This window comes from Pantherophis guttatus, chromosome 9, assembly GCF_059756535.1.
Source record: "Pantherophis guttatus breed Tessera chromosome 9, ASM5975653v1, whole genome shotgun sequence".
Classification (NCBI taxonomy): domain Eukaryota; kingdom Metazoa; phylum Chordata; class Lepidosauria; order Squamata; family Colubridae; genus Pantherophis; species Pantherophis guttatus.
The window spans coordinates 18,266,925-18,273,043 of NC_142071.1; positions in this window are offsets into that span (position 1 = coordinate 18,266,925).

Sequence of the window (6,119 nt, forward strand, 5' to 3'; positions counted from 1 at the left end):
TAGGCAACTAGAGCAGGAGTAAGCCTAATACAAGCCACAGCTTTATGCTAAAAGGAATGGCCAAGCTATGGCATTCCAGATGTTGCTGGATGTCAATCCTTGGCAAGGTGAGTGATGTTGGCAGATGCATTAAAGCGATATGTATCTAGACTGTGTATCTTGTCTGCCCTGAAGTGAACTACTATTGACCTCCAGATTAAAATAAGGGTCTTGGGTTTCATTGCATTCCAGATCTACATTATGTGGTACTACCACTTGCAGCAAATAATTCTTGCAGCAAAAAAAAAAAAAACTTTCAAATATGAAATGTTACATTAAAAGTACAATATCACTTTATAAAAATAAGAACATAGAAGTATATTTCTTTTTTCAAGCAAAATCTCTGGCTTCAGCCAAAAGCCAGGAGGTTTTTCCTATGTTGGGCTTGGATCAACTTGATTTCCTCATTTGTGTATGTATGTTGTATGTTTACCTTAGAGGAGCAACCTGCCAAACGGATAGATCTGGTTGTGTTAAACCAAAGTAGAAAATGGGAAACAATTGATTTATAGAGCTGTGAATCAGAGTGAATCAGTTCCCTGGATCAGAGTTAAGTGCTGTCGTTAGGGATAGTGTTTAGACCAGAGGTCTCCAAACTTGGCAACTTTTAAGATTTATGGACTTCAACTCCCAGAATTCTCCAAACAGACAGTCAAACGCCCGAGGTTTCCCAATAATGTATAAGAAACAATAATAATGGATTGACCTGTGTTAAATAACACAGACTTGAGGGTAAGAGAAGATAGATATTTCATGTGCTAGATTTATTTCAGCTAGAGGATTCCAGATGGTAGAGATTATTTGACTTTGCTCTTCAAGAATTAACTTCTGGCATTGGGTTGTGGAATATAGATGGGTGAATCTGTCAGCTTCAGTGTGTTGTGGATTCTTTGTTTCATTGATTTAACAATTTCAAATGTCCCATTTCCATATTAGGTATTTTTTAAAGCTGGAATCAAAATTGGTATTTTATTTTTAAAGGCGTGCAATCATTTTGCAATTTGAGCTATAGTGTGTATTTCTGTACAGTGATTATTTTTTTCCTAATAACTGGTGTTTTCGCTAATACTGGCATTTTGGTATACTTTCCCCTTTTTATAAATCGATGAGCTCTGCAAAATTCAGAGAAATTGATACTTCAGAGGAGAAGTAAGTTTCAGCTTGTCTCTTGATCTGACAGTGCAGAATTAAGTTCATAATTAAATATGGACCAGGTGACTTCTCCGTCCATCCTTACTGTGGAACAGCTGTCACTCTTGGATTGATCTTGTTGTCCCTCATGTGGCAGAATAAGATTGACCTATGACAAGGGTGGCTGAATGTAGATGGAGGTATACTTCAGATTAGCTGTAGGAGGGGGTTTCTGAAATTCATGATTTAGATGGGTTGTTTCCTAAATTAGGAGCAAGTAGGAGATGTGTCTGTGAGAATTTCAGTTGTGATGCAGTGTTGTGCCTATATTTTTGAGTCCTTGTATGGCTCTGTTCTTTGTTTAACAAATAGAGTTGGAATGAAAAAGCACAGTGTTAACATTTCCTATAATTACATGGCTGTTTGAGACAGCCAGGGCAAATATGGCAATTTAACTGCAAATGAAAGGATATGGAGTGTTTGCATGTAATATCCATTTTTTTAAAAAAAATCAAGTCATGCTTAATTTAATGGAAAGTTTTACCTTAGAATAAAAATACTTACTTTAAAATGAAATCTCTAAACAACAGCAAGATATATGTTTGTCTACATAATCATTTTTTGAAAATGAATCTGTAAGCCTCCGGCAGGCGTCTCAAATCAATCCCCAAATTTCCATGCAGAACAACTTCCAAGGGAAAAATTTATTCATCATTTGCATTCATTCATTCAAAAGTATGCAATTATTCAGCACAGACTTATGCGTAAGTTAATATGCAAGGAGTGATGATTTTCTATCCAAAAGAGCATGGATATTTGCCTAGCAGTTAGAATCACATTATATGGAAGATTCTAGTCACTTGTCCCAAACTTTCTAGTAATTTGTGTGTATCTGGGAGTAAACACCAAACACTGTACAGGTAGTCCTTGACTTACAACAGTTTGTGTAGTGACTGTTCAGTGTTAACAATGGTACTGAAGAAAGGGGTTTAAGACATTTTTCATACTTAACAACCATTGCAGCTTCCCATGGTTACATGATCAAAATTCAGACACTTGGCAACTGGCTCATATTTTTGATGGTTGCAATGTCCCAGGGTCATGTGATCTACTTTTGTGACCATCTGACAAGCAAAGTCAATGGGGAAACCAGATTCACTTAACAAAAGTGTTACCTAACAATTACAGTGATTCACTTAAACGTGGCAAAAAAGATCATAAAATGGGGCAAAATTCATTTAACAACTGTCTCGCTTAGCAACAAAACTTTAAGACTCAATTGTGGTCATAACTTGAGGACTACCTTTTATGTATTTAAGAGCAAACTGGAGCAGGGCCTACATTTGATAAAATCTTTACAAGTGTACAGAAAGAGCCAGACAAAAATTCTTGGTTTACAGTTGCTCCTCTTTTATAGTTTTAGAAATTTATGGGTATTTGGATTGCTGTTTGTTTGCATAGGTAAATATTTTGGATAATGATCCTGTATGATGTAAAAATGAAGGAGTTATACTTGCATTGTTGTGCCAGTTGGTGTGCTTTTGTTGTTGCTGAGGAAATCATCTGAAATAGCAAAGTGGAAAGTATGATTTCCACCCACGATTAAAAATTACAAATTGTCTTTCTGATTTAAGTGGTCTCAGTTAAAACAATCGTTACTTCCGTGTTTGGAGAAAACTACTACCAGCAACGGCTGTAAGGAGCTCTCCCAAAAGCAAATTAGGTTTTTCTTTTTTAACATTTTTAAAGTATTTTTATAAGTATTTTTATATTTTTAATTCATTTTTAATCTATTTTTAATTTATACTGGACTTTTACAAAGCACATATAGTGTGGCTACTGTTTGTTTTAGACATATTTTAACAATACTACAAACTGCATTCCTGGCTTAGGCTACTCCTGTGACTTCTCCTTGCAAGGCCTGAAATTCGGATTACCGGACTTGTTGACAAACCTCAGTGGAGGCCCCTAACCTCGGAGGGGATTTTGAGCTGTTTGTTTTTGGAACGAGTACAGTAAGGAACTGGCTGGCTGCAGACGCTCCCGGTAGGCCTGCTTTTAATGAAACTCTATCAGCTTTTTAGTCTCTTTCTCCCACATATTTCCCCTGTGAAATAATTTAAACAATTTAAACAATTCTGAAAATAGATGATAGCAAAGAAGTGGGAGTAAAAGACAAGCCGTTGTTTGGAAAGGAGATTGGTTTTTACCTCCGTGGTGCCTCGGCTGAGACCATCATTAAGGCCTACCTTAACTACGATTGCCGAGGGAGGATAAATTGTTGCGATATTTAATTTCGCTGGGAGATACTGGATCAACTATCTACCAGAATGGTGAAGAAGAGTAAGAGGCAGAGAGCTTACTCTCTCTCCCCAAAATCTATGACAGAACTTAATTACTCCAAGCCTCTTAAACAGCTTAAATTGGATGACTTTATGGAGAGGTGTAATCCAGAATCCCAATCTGAACTTCGAACTTTGTCTCTATCGACTGTATTATTGGGAGAGGGAGATACAGAAAGGGAGTTTTCTTCCCGGATTTCAGATTCAAACTCGCCTGCTAGAATGGGTGATTTTTCAAGCTCTATCCCCTCTCCTACTTCTAGCTGTTTAAAAGAAGTTCCGACATATTCAGACCTCAGAGAGATGGTCTGTACTCAGAGTATGTTAACTGCGCACACAGTAGATTCAATATATGACTTACTGACATTGATCAAAAGAGACATCGAGAGGATCTTCCAATTCTTAAATGGCTCTCACCCTGCAGCTAAGGAGGGTGAGACTGCACACCGTCCTGACGCACAGAGAGAGTGGAAGCGTTTAAGACCTCAACCCAAACAACAAAGCATTGCAAGCACTGACGCTAACCCTCATCAAGGAAGAAGGTTGTTAAAGAAACAAATTGCTTTAAGGATAAGGAAAATCCCATGCAATAGAGGACGATGGACTTCAAAGGAAAGGATAATCCTCTCACTTGCACAGCTATTGAAATCTGATCCTTTATTAATAGATCTACTCAGATACGAAAAACTTCCCCAGCATAGCAATTGTGTTCGACTAATACTGCATTTTGACAGCAATACTATTCCGAATGCTGTGATGAAAAGAAAAGGATCCCTGCTCAGATTTGAAGTCATTCCTACAAGAGTCTTCTCGAGTGGGCCTATTAAACCGCTTTTACAAGGACTTAACCAAACATCAAAAATGGTACCTAGGAACCACTCTGCTACCTCCAGGGTCTTTCCTCTAGAATCCGGAGAAGCTATGGAGGCAGGCCAGACCAGGGAGGTCCCACATATGAAGGCAAGCACCGACAAGCCAGAGGATGTTATAATCAGTGAATTTGTCTCCTTGTCTACAAAGGAGCAAAGGTCGATGTTAATTGAATTTGACTTATTAAGATCTTCGCTAGCAGAAGCCTGCAGTTCAATGAGAAGGCTATCCAAGTTGGAAAAACGGGGAAAGCATGTTCAGACAAGGCCTAAAGTTGTTAAGTCCGTCCAGCGGGATAGAAGGGAAGGCAAAAGACTTTTCAAAGAAATAAAGACCATGAATGTAGCGGCAGAAGTTCACCCTCCCCCAACTGTGCAACTGCCCTCACCTGTCTCGTCTTCCTTAAGAACGGGGGAGGCACTTCCGCAACAATCAGAGGCCACTTTTGACTCCTTTGGCACTCCAGAGAAGGCGGTGGTAGTAATTCCGGACCTCTCCACCAGAAGGGTGGAGGAAGAGACACAAGGAGTAGTGCCTCGGGGTGATTGACTAGACAACAAATGGCCAATAACTAGGGTATCTTATATCCCTAGCCTTTCCCTCCTGTCCTGGAGTATAGCGGGCTGGAAAGGCATTGCAAACCGGATGGATTTTATAAAACTGATTTCAACACATCATCTCATCCTCCTTCAAGAAACCTGGCTGACTACTAATGATCCACAGATCAGCTTACCGGGCTTTGCCTCATGGCATAAACCGGCAGGCAAAGTCAATTTAAGAGGGAGGGCAATTGGGGGCTTAACCACGATGGTCAAAAGGGATACGGGATGGAAGGGTGAAGAAATTTCTTTAGACCCTCAATTCCAATATATTCTGCCTATTAGATTTTCATTCAGGGGGATGGACTTAATCTTAATTAATGTATATATTGCTCCTTTTTCATTCTACCTTCTAGGAAGGGATTTGTGAGATGAATTAGATTCAGTATTAGCTACCTTAAAGGGACGCTTTCCCCAAGCAAAAATTATATTAGCTGGAGATACTAATGCAAGACTAGGCCCCTCAATGAAGAGCTATGCTAACCGAGGCCTGGTACCAACTGGATACTTTTATAATGAGTTCATCTGGTCCTCAATGGACAAGAGGACCAATAAATATGTCCAGAGGTTAATTTCCCTGCTATGAATGATATGCAAGTACTTAGTGGCTTGAGTGATGGGTATATATATCCCTATACTTTCTCGTCCAACAAAACATCAACCTCTATCGATTATATCTGCACTTCCTTTAGTTTAGTACACCATTTTTCAGATGTAAGAGCTATATTTAGAGAGAAAAGTGACCACTTTCCCATCACAGCTCTGGTTTCACTCTCTTCAGAAGTTAGGCCTCATTCAAGAGAGGAAATTCACACCTTAGTAAACGCCTGGGTTTATAACTACAAAAGGTTATATTGGCACAGACTTGATGTCAAATCTGTGACCACTTATTTGGGCTCAGACGAAGCCAGGCAGCTAGCAAGGGAAATCTCCCAATCTAAGCCCGGAGACAACACCCCAATGCCAGCTTATATAGAGCTAACTTCTACTCTTAAGAACTTAATGATCCAGAATGATAGAAAAGTAGATGGGATCTCTAGAAAGTGGTTTGATGACGATTGCCATAGCTTGAGGTCAAATCTAAGAGCCGCAGTTAGGAAAGTTAACCGGTCCAGACAGGATGGTGATTATTCAAATA